Below are 11,442 nucleotides of genomic sequence, written 5' to 3'. Positions count from 1 at the left end.
TGTGGTGCATTAAATTAGAGTTGTAATTTCCAGAATGTTGTGTTTACTGCCAGACTTGAACCCTTCTTTTCTTGCTTGTCTTGATTCTGTGTTTGGCAAGTCCTGTAGGTGAGCTCTTTGGTGTCTATGCTAAATTCCTACGCCCATGCATATTTTGCAAAAGAGAGCCTGCAAGATCAAGCTCTTTGTGAAATCCAACTGATGAAATGCCCATTCCTTGTTTTTATTGTCCTGTTACAAACCTCCATATTCCTTTTGCTTTGCTTTGCTTGTTTTCCCACTGTTGAATGTCACTTGCCTTTCCCTGGGCTTTAAATGACCAGGGGGTTGGTTCAGGCATGGGGCTAAATTGCTGGGGTCATCTCAATCAATTTATGACCTTAAAAATCCGATCCACATGGAAACTACAGGGCTGATGGAGCTGAACCCTAAAGTATCCAGTATATTTGCTCCACAGAACTGGAAGTAGTAAAACAGTTTCTTTTCTATAAATATCAGTAACTCCTCTTGACATTTACAAGTACATAGTATTTTTTTACACACTGCATGATCTCAAAAGTGCTTAACAGATCAGTGAACTGTGTATCTGCTCAGCATTTGTAACTACAAAGCCATTATGTGCCCTGCACCATCCCTCACAAAAGCCCAGGACATTTGCATTAGCTCCTGTCCATCTCAAGGCCATAAATTGCAATAAGAAATATGGGCAACTTACTGAATGGTTGACCAGTGCTCTGATGCAGCCTACAGGAAAATATGAACGTTATTGTTTACTTTAACTAGGGCATATATCATACAGAGCCAATGACTTCTTGTTTGTTAAGATGAGAGTTGCTCTCCTCAGAAATGCTTTGGGGCATGTCCCATTGCTAGGAAAAAAACACACTGAAACCCAAAAGCTAGGCAGAGGATGATCTGCAAGTTTTATATCTGAAGTGTTAGAACTGGCAAGCATTAAAAATACAGGGGGAGAGCCAAGTCAGATGTTTCTGTGATGTGGTAAAAATAAGCAGTGCGTGTTACAGCCTCTTCAGAAGGTGTGGGTTTGCCTTGTGAGAAGGAACACTACTAGATGGAATAAACAGCTGTGGCCAGAAATCAAATTCCTGGCAGCTCAGCAGCTCTGGTCCTCCCTTTCCAAAACTACAAATCACCAGGGGGATTTCCCTCAGCCCAGCTCCTGCCAGCAGCTCTGCAAAATCACCAGACAGCCCCCACCACATGGTTTTAACTCCTGAACACTCATATGTGTCAATTAGATTTCCTCACTAAACCCTTAAGACATCATGATTCAGAGCTGAGTTACACACTCTGCACCCATTTTTCTTGTCTAAAATTTTTATTCACATTGCCTGTGTCCAACTGGGAATTTCCTCCTGGAGAAAACAGATACAAGAAGTTCCTATCAGTGACGAAGTACAGGGTGAGGCAAGGGATAACACATTTATTTACTGCAAATGAACACAGAAAATGTAAAATCTACTTTGAGGTAGGAAACTTACAAAACTCTTTTAAAATAATGAGGTTTCTTAGCACCTCTGTCAGCTTCTGCTGTAATGGCCCTATAAAAACTGAGGTGGGTGTCCATTGCTGCATGATGAAAGCTATCCCAATTAAAAAAACCCAAAACCAACAAAACCTCAAAAGCAATTAAAAGGTTGCTGAGACCAGATATGTATGGGAGGCTGTCCTGACATGTTGTACAAGCATTGCTAAAATCAAGGGAAAATCCCAGCCACCCAGAGTGCCTGTACCTTCTCTGGACTTTGTCCTGCTGGCTTGCAAGGCTTGTTCTCCTCTCACCCCTGTGTCTTTCCACCAGCCCATGTCCAGGGAGTATTGTGTCTCACATACAGTTCCATCTCGCTCTGGACTTTGTCCTGCTGGCTTGCAAGGCTTGTTCTCCTCTCAGCCCTGTGTCTTTCCACCAGCCATGCCCATGTGTTGTGTCTCACATACAGTTCCATCTCAGATTCAGATGTCCACCAAGCTGTGTGGTGAGACCATCTGATGCTTCCTGAGCATGTAAGGAAGTTCTCTTGTGTGTCATGAGCTCAGCTTGTGTGATAGAAACCATGCTTCTCCTCATCCCTGAGCATTTTGCCTCAATGCTTTGCTGCCACAAAGTCGTGGTCATGGATTTGGTGAGATTGGCTCTAGTGTTGCATATAACAGCAGAACAGGAGTGGGAATAAATAAATCCCAATCTGTGTTTCATGACAGCACCTGTTTTCAAACCCCCAGCTGAAGGATTGAAGAAGAGAGGGTTTAAGATGGACAATAAACTGAACTATTTAAAATGTACTAGCAGCAGCCCAGTAAGCTCAGCATTCCATCTTCAAGGCCCAAAGCAGGAGGTGAGGGGCTGCTCTGCAGGCATCAGGATGCTGCTGCCTGGCCCCAGGAGCCACAGCCTGTCCTGCTCCTTGCCCTGCACAGGGTTGAGCAACCTTGCAATTGCAGCCACGCAGCCCCAGCGCAGGTGTGCGCTTTGAGGTGCTGTCTCAGCATGCCGTGTCCTAAGGCACAGATTCCCACAGGTACTTGGGAACATCCTGCTGAAAGGGTGAAGCTCAGGTACCTAAATCCCATGCAGATCTTGGCCTGAGGGCTCTGTTGCTTCACCCACACAGTTGCTTCACCCCTGACTTTGGGCTAGTGAGCGAAATGGCAGAGTGGATGTGATGATCCTTAAAAGCCACTTCTGTGATCAGAACCCAGTCTCAATGCCTGCATGGTTCAGGTCCCACTTGCCTATCCCAGGGGGAGGGAGAGGAGCTGCTGCTCACTGCTCTGGGGGCCATTTTCCTACTCAGGGCACCCCTGAATGTGTCCCTGCCATGGGTGATCCCTTCTGGGGGACAAAGGAGTGGAGGAAAGCACACATACACCCATGGTTTAGCTGCCACAGTGTGGCAGACGTGTGATCCAAACGTGAGTTGGTCTTCCTTGCTTAGGAAAATTTGTATTTTTCCAATAGGCTGTGCCTCCTTATGTTATCTGTATTTGAGTCTTCCTCCTTTGCTCTTTGTGTCCCATTGCACCCTTGCTGTACTTGTCCTCATTTCAAAACCCATACATGAATCTCTGAGCAAGCTTCCAGGCTGTGGCATGTTTTATGTGTCTTTATTAGCTCCAAGGCTGCACTGAGATTACATGATGTCTAGATTTCCTTGCAGTCAAACTTAATATCCTGAGAAATGGGAAAATTTACTGAAATCCTGCAGCACTGGCCAGGGTGTGGGAGTGTCCACCCTGCTGTTTCCGTGCTTATGTTGTTGCCATGGATGCGCAGAATTATCTGGCTTGAATTTTCTTCTTTTTTTTTTTTTTGTGCGGGGAGCAGAGAGGGGTGACATGTTTTTTTGTGTGTCAGGGTGGGACAAATGCACTTTAGGTAATCTTGCCACTGACCAATTTAAACGAATACAAAGTTGTGATGGGAAGTCAAAATGTGTAAATCAGAAACCTACAGGGGAAAAAAATGATGGTGAAAACATGCTTCATGAAAAAGGCATTCAGCCTTCTGAGTACTATGGGAAAACAAACAGGAATAGCTGTAAGCAATAATCAGAAGGATATGAAATGTATGCTGGTACTTAGCTAGTATAAATATTCATTGCTTCAGGGGAGCCAGGCAAGCCAGCATCAGCTGAGGATATTAGCTACATGTCATGGACTGAAATATTTCTGTGAAAAAGAAAGGGGGTGGCTGTTTGCATTTGCGTTTGCAGGCAGAGCCAGAACTCAGTCCCTTGGAGGCACAGAAGGGCACCCTGGCTCCCCTGTAGCCCTTCAAGACTTTATCCCATCCCAGTGCCCTTGCTGCCGTCAGTGCTCCTGCTTGGCTGCTCCCAGTCTGGGATTCATTTCAGATGGGAAAAATGGCAGAGTGCTTCTCCTTGGGAGCTTTGCTGCATACACAGGATGCTGGGAGAGGGAAGGTGCTGGAGGGTCCATGCCAGAAGCACTGAGCTGCTCCCAAGGGCTGCTCACCACACTGGGCATTATCCAGCTGCAGGGCGGCTGACACACAGCGACAGCCTCGGAATCGCCCTCCTGTGGCATCCCACCTCTGCTCTCTAATGATGGGTAGGCTCTCAGGGAGAAAATGCAGCAGCAAAGAGCCCTTGGGAGGCAAAGCTGCCAGGTTTGCTCCCCAGGTTTAAAGTAAAACTCCCCCCAAATGAAATCCAGCACAAATCCTCACTAAATGGAGATATGGTTATTGTTAGTGCTATAGTAGAGCCCAGGAAGGCTCCTCTCCAGGACTGCATCAGATTGCAGGGGTTCAGACATGCCAGGTGAAGAAAATGGCAGTCAGGAAAATGGGTAAATGAATCTGTCTTTGTTCAGTGTCAGGAAATTAATGCCAGCTTCTTAAAGCATGGGAAATGACATTGGCTGCCAAATACAAACTGCTCTGGATTTCATGGGAATAATTATGACAGTGAAATATTTTCTTAACTTGACCTTTGTCCACATACTAAACGGAAAGAAATAAATTTGGCACTGCAAATGCAAACTGAGCCAAATTAACTTAGACCCATGGAGGATCTGGCCTTACAGACCCTGCTCCACAGGGCCAAATCCTGCTGTCACTTACGCTGGTGTAAATTTGACTCTGTTTTGCTGAACTGCATGGAATTACTGGGGCTTGCACTAGGTGAGTGTGAGCACAATTTAGCACTCAGTGAGGACCCTGCCTCGTGGAGGTCAGTGGTGTCCCAGCTGAGCAAAGCCCCAGCTCATGCAGGAGCTCTGTAAGGCAGAAAAGTAGGGGTGAGGGGCCCCCTGCGGGCTTGACAGAAATGCAGTCTGAGGTGGGAAGTCCTTATTGGAATTGCATCCCTGTTTGCAGGTAACCTTCTGGAGATTAGTTCAGAGCCAGCAACCCCCTTCTAAGGGGTGAGCGCAAATTCACTAACAGCTAAAATGAAATCTCAGTTTTTGTTGCTCTGCTTTGTACTTCTGTTTCCAATGTGCTGATTACCAATCTAGGCATGCTAATTTGCCTCCTGTCCCTGGAACCTTTAAGTTCAAATAAAGAAACAGTTATTGGTATTATTACATATTTATTTGTATCAGCCCAGATTAAGACTCGATGGTTCTGGGTTCTTACAACGTTAGCAAATGAGATGATGATTGGTTTTGCATTCTCATTCTGGGCTCATTTCCACCAGTTTAATTCAAGATTTACTTTAGAAGAATAAAAAATATCATAGCACTTTATTGGTACAACAGGACAAACAACCTGGACTCAACCCAGCTTATATTTTCATCACAAAAAGGAGAACATATCAGGCAGGAAAAATATTTTAGAAAGAGAAATATGTCACAGCCCATTTTTTGTTTACATTTCTGCAGTAATTTCATGGCAGAAATATTAAGCAAGTGCTGTCACATAAGTTGCTTTCCTCATCATCTAGAAACACAGCTAATTACTTAAGTTAAAACTCAGAATGAAAGCATTGTTTGTTTAGGTTTCTTGTGTAAATATGCATCTAATTGAAAAATGGAAATCAAGAGAAAATAATTCTGCAAAACACGGTGCAGTCTTAAATTACAGGAGGTTAATACACATCCTCAGTGTTTCAATTGCAAAAGATGGGAGGTTTCTATTTAATGTGTCTCTCTAGGGAGGAATTATCTGATCTCTAACACGAGAAAACACCAAAGCCAAGGCAAAGGCCTGCTATTACTCTATCACAGAAAAACATGTTTCTTTGAAATTTCATCAGCTAGAAAATCAGTGAGTATGGTTTCAGATTTCATAGAGGAATTTTACTGGGGCTTTTTTGGGCACAAATGATAAAAATGCTATAAATTCTATCTTAGACTCTGCAAGTGAAAGGTTTAAGAGATTATGTGAGTAAATCATTCATCCCTTCTGAATATCCTGCTGATAAAAGGGATCCCCTGATGTGATATATACTGTCAGGTTTGAATCTGAAGCAGAGAATTTCTTTCAAGTTTCCTTCAGGGAATCTGTACATTTTATGCTGAATATTAGGATCACCTCTCCAGGCGTGGAGAGGAAGCTAGAATGAGACCCTAAAGCCATAGAGAAATTATCAGAAAGAGATAAACTGGTTTCCTTTTTTTATTAAATTCTCCTATAACCAGCTTTATAACCTAGCAAGTCACAAAAATTTCACAGTACATTACACATGCTCGCTGGCAGGCATTTCACAAGATCAGGGAGGCGTCTCTGCGCGTTCTGCCCTGGATTGAGCACAAAGGCAGAGGGCAGGGCTCCCGCATCTCCCTTCCCAGAGACGCCATCCCGCTCTAACAGCTTTATGTTTTGTTGACTGTTTCACTGCTACTGAGTCTTTTTACCAGCATTTCATACCTTCCGAAACCCTGATACATTCTTGCTCAGGCTGAGAGGCAGAAAAGGAGCTGGCCGCGGTTATGCCGGGTAAAGCTGCGGCTGCTCCCCGTCTCTAAGGGAGGGCTGATTCCTGCCGCGCACACAATTGCGAGCGCTCCGCAGAGGCGGACGGGGCGGCGCTGCCGCGTGTGAACAAACGCTCCCCGCGGCGCCACCGGCACAGCTCTGGGCTCTGGTGCGGGCAGGTGTGCAGGGAGTGAACAAATACCTGCCCAGGGGTCAGACCGCGCTACTTAGGGACAGGTTCCTCTCCAATGTGCAGTCCCTGTAAGGAGTGCCTTCAGCTCCCATGCAGGTGGTGCATGGCAATGCCTGCATCCCTGGGCTGAAGGCACTGGTAACCAAAATTGCTGTCCTCCAGCTGATGCTGAGGCAGCACAAGCGCCTCTCTGCTGGGCCGTGCATGTCCTTGCATGTCCTTGCTCCTCCTAAACGCGGGGAAAGGGCAGTAGGGATTTCCTGGAGATCCGAGGGCAGGCCAGCACCGGGCCCGAGGGAGCAGGGATGTTGCCTTTCACCACTCGGCTGGGACATTCCTTCTCTCCAGCCGTGCGACGCAGGGAGCTCTACCGTGAGCTGGGAAGCGCGGGGCTCCGCTCCCCTTTGTGTCGGGAGCGGCACTGCGCCGGCGGCACGGCCCATTCCCATTCCCGCTGCCGGCCCGTTCCGGATCCCGGCCCATTCCCATTCCCGTTCCCGTTGCCGGCCCGCGGGTCCCGGCGCAGCAGCGCCCTCTGCAGCACGGCCCGGCCCCGCCGCAAGGGCTCCTCGGGCCGCGGCTCCCGCTGAAGCGGGACCCGGCTCCTGGCGCTTCCCGGGGACAATGCTGTGTCTCCGCACCCGCGGCAGCGGCGCGGGGGTGTCGGTGTGCGGGCTGCGCCTCTGCTGCCATCAGAGCGTGTGGCGCTGGACGCTGTGAAAACGCCGTGGGCCTTGAGCTGCTCCGCAGGGGAAGAGCAAAGGATTTATGTGCGCTCTGAATGCCCGGTCCCTCAGCGCTGATGGTGCTTCGCCATCTCCTCCTGCTCCGCGTGGGAGCCGCAGTGATAAATACTGTTGACAGAGCAAGAAAATCCGACACGCCGTGTCGAGCTCTCGCGTTCCTGTGTGCCGGCCGTGTGAGCGGCCGTGAATCAGCGGAGGGGCACACAAAGAGCTCTGTGAGGCACCAGAGACGTGCGGCTCAGAAAAATCCGAGCTGTGCTAATTTTAATTTGGAAAACGGCTGTTAGTAAACAGTTCAACCCAACAGGATCTGAGTGTTAGCCAACTCGCTCTGCCCTCTCCCACGGGAAAGAGAGCTGTAAAATAAAACAGACTCATAAAAAGCTGTTCGTCAACCTGTTCCCTGCTCGTGACACAGGCTGGAAAGGGTCCTAGGGGCAGAGCTGGGGGAAAGGAGAAGGTAAGCAGCAAGAAAGGCTGAAATTCAGGGAAGTGGATGAGTGTGCACAGCAGAGGACAAAAAACGCCATGAGCAGCTCAGACCGTTCAGAGCCAGTGCATACATTCACCTCGGGAAGTTCAAAAGTTTGTGATGCTGAGTGATGATTCCCATGTTCCAGAGAAAACGTGGCAGCTGCGTATTCGATTTCCCTTCCCGAGCCGTTCCTGGCAGGATGGCTGTGGGCACACGGCTGTCTCCCGGGGCTGGGCTGCGCTGCCAGCCTAATGTGGTGGGCAGTGCTCAGCCCTGCGCTCAGAGCCGCGGCTCCGAGGCTGTGCCTGGCCAGCTCCTGGTGAAGGATCAGAATCCCCTGCCAGCTCTGCTTCTCGTTGAGCAACAGTGATGTTTTCTCAATGTGCAGCAGCTGCGCCATGGGAAACGTGGGGTTAGCTGATTTCTAAGTGGGTTGAAACATTTTAAGTGTGTTGAAACAAGGGGTTTTCTCATGGGGTTGTAGCATTCCAGTACTTTCCAGAAGCTGCGCTTGGATGGCTTGAAATAGTAGTCTGTGAAAATGGGCATTTTCTAAGGTGCCAATTTAAGACTCATTGAAGTGAATTTGAACTTTTTAATTGGTTTTCCTGGCCTGCAGTTTGGACTATAAATGACAGTTAATTTAGGGGAAGATCTTCAAAAATAGAAATATTCTGGACTGTTTGGTTTGGTTTGGCAAGGCTTGCTCTAAGGCTTTATTAGTTTAAATTCAGGCAAGATATAGGAAAATGATACTAATCAAAAGGTTCTTAGGAAAATGAGTCCAAATGTCTCAATTTCTCTACTTAATGGAAAAGAAGCATCAGGCAAAAAAAAAAAAAAAAAAAAAAAAAGCTTTGCTGAAAATAGAGCCTGAAAAGTTTTTCAGTAGTTAAAGCCTCTTTTACTTCATTTAGAAACTGTTTTTTTGTATAGAATAAGTCGTCCAAATGAGGTGCAAAAACACTTCCTTCGGAAACATGAAGAAGTTGCACATTGTCTTGGCCATACCCACTCCTTAAGAAGACAGCAAGTTTTAGCAGAGTCCCAAAATATAGATGTATTTAATTTACTGAAAGGTTAAAGAGAAATAAAGGAAGAGAAGCCTGAGGGAGAGGAAGGGATGATTCTTTTATTGCTTATCTTTCAGCCCACACAGCCACGTTATCACATCAGTGTTCCGAATCTGAATTTTTCAGGGTTAGACTGTTCTGCCTTTGCTGGAAGCTAAAGCTAATATGGATTTGTGGAAGTTTTGAACTCAGGCTTCTAAAATAGGATGTTGTAAGATAATGTGGAATGGGCTCTTAAAACATCTTTTATCCTTGTATTTACTAATTTTACTTGTATTTACTAATATACTTTTATTCTTGTTGTAACTTCACCATTTTTAGAGAAATAACATTCTTTGTTCTCCTGCTAAAAGGGCTTGCTTACCCAGTAGAAGTAAGCACAACTTTCCTAAGGAAGACAGTCATCATGTTCCTCCCAGCACTGTATAGGAAGACTCTGCTGTCCCACCTTTTATCTCTGTCTTACCATAAAGTCAGCCACCCCTTAATTACAGAAATTTTTGGATGAGCTCTGACTGTGGTGCTGATCACAAGGGTCCCTGGCATTCACTGCCTGCGTTGTGCTGATGGTGTCAGCAGACATTTGATGGAGATTTGAGCACCAAGGGGATCCAAGGTGGGGCATGAAGGAACTTGTATCTCAGGCTCTCGTGCCTCTCCTGCTCCTGCCAGTGCCTGTGGGCTGCTGTCAGAGCGCTGGTCTGAGGCCTTTGCTCATGTGTGCTGTGATTAATGCAAAGGTAATTGGAAAAAAAAAAAGATGCAGTACAACAGTTTGTCACCTGCAACATGGATGTCAAGGCCTTGCAAGTTTTGAGGACAAGAACATTTCATAAGATGTCCTGTAAGGACAAGATGCAAAAGGGGCTATTAGTGCAAATAGAATCCTGGAGACTGGCCTTGGTATGGGGGTGATGTGCATGGGAAGCATCTTGTGCTGCTCACCTTTTAGACACTGATGCTGCAACAGAGGGCTTCTTTCCCCTTGCTCCCAATAAAAACAAACAAAACAACAACAACAACAACAACAAACACCCCCCCCCCAAAAAAAAACCCAACAAAAAAACCCCAAAAAACAAAAACACACCAACCAAACCAACAGAGACTCTTGCTTAGGAATCTATGCTTATCTGCAGCTGTTTGCCCAGTGCAGGCCCTGGGAATATGGTCAGATGTTTCTGGGGAGTGGTTTTGATTTTTTTTTGGAACAAAAGGACTCTGCTGGCTTAGGGCATTAATTTAGGTGGATTTTACTATATGTATAGGGAGCATAAACTGTTACTTCCTTTCTCTCTAAATAAAAATGTATATGCTTTCCTTTAAAAATGTATTTTGTGTGTAAGTCACATAGTGATAACATTAAATGTGGTATAAAGATGGTAATAAAAGTGGTTGTAACATTTATATATTTTTCATGACCAACGTGCTCTGCAGTGGGAGATGCTATAAACGTGTGCTTGCCACTGGAGGAAGCAACAGTCCTGTGCTGCAAAAGATGTCAGCCACATAAGCGCAGGCCCCAGTTCTTCTGGGCACAGAGTGTGTGGGTAGGCAGCTCTCCAGGACAAAACGAGGGTGAGGGCATCTGCCCCAGCATGTCACTGCTGTGGGAGGGTTGGGTGCTATTGCTGAGAAAGAGGCCATGGTGGACAGGGTGGAAATGCTGCTGGAATGGAGAGGAGACTCCATGCAGAAGCATCTCTTGATGCAGCAGAGGAGGAAGTGCCTGTCCCAGGCCTCCTCCTGCTGTGGTACCTCAGCCCTGCCACTTCTCCCTCTTCTTTCAGCAGCAGAGGCCTCTCTACTTTGAGGTCCTTGTGTTCAGCATCACCCAACCTGTTCAGAAGCCCTGGGTTGTCTGTGAGCACAGCATACTCCCCGAGGAAAAGCACATAAAAACATCAGGAAAAGGGAAGAACAGGAAAAATGCTGCTCTGGGCACGTTTGTTGTGATGTAACAAGATGAAGCAAATTCCAGGCATGCCGACTGCCCTCTAGCCGTATCTTCTAAAACAGCCACAGCTTGCAGAACTCCACAGCCTTTTGTGGGGACATGTTTCCATCGGGAGCATGGCTCATCTCCCTCCCCAGCCTGTGGCCAAGGAGCCTTGGCTGCAGGCTGCAGCGGGCAGTGTGTGCCAGAGCTGCCTCTGCCTATTCGCAGTGCAGCCATGTGGGCAAGGGAGTGATGACCCCCTTGGGGCTGCAAATCCTGGCAGCAGTGCCCTCAAGAAAGCCACACTCTGGCTCTATGGAAAACCAAGTATCAGTATCTGAACTGCTCTCCATTAGAGGGCATTCAACATTTGCAGGGGCACAAATCTGCAAAGTGATTTTTTTTTTTTAATGTCCAGTGACTTTTACAGAAAACACACAATGAATACTAAATAAAGGGCATTGCTTATTAGTGCACTTCAGACACTGTTATGTGGTGTGACTTTTTAAAAACTTTTTTTTTAAAGGTCATGCTGTTTATGCTGCATAATATATAATACAATTGCACTGTAAATTAGAGACATGCTTTACAGCCTGCTGCTGTGCTTCATGGAGGT

The sequence above is a fragment of the Passer montanus genome, unplaced genomic scaffold, assembly GCF_014805655.1.
Source record: "Passer montanus isolate IOZ18808 unplaced genomic scaffold, ASM1480565v1 scaffold1, whole genome shotgun sequence".
NCBI classification, from domain to species: Eukaryota; Metazoa; Chordata; class Aves; order Passeriformes; family Passeridae; genus Passer; species Passer montanus.
Note: the sequence above shows the minus strand (reverse complement) of the source record.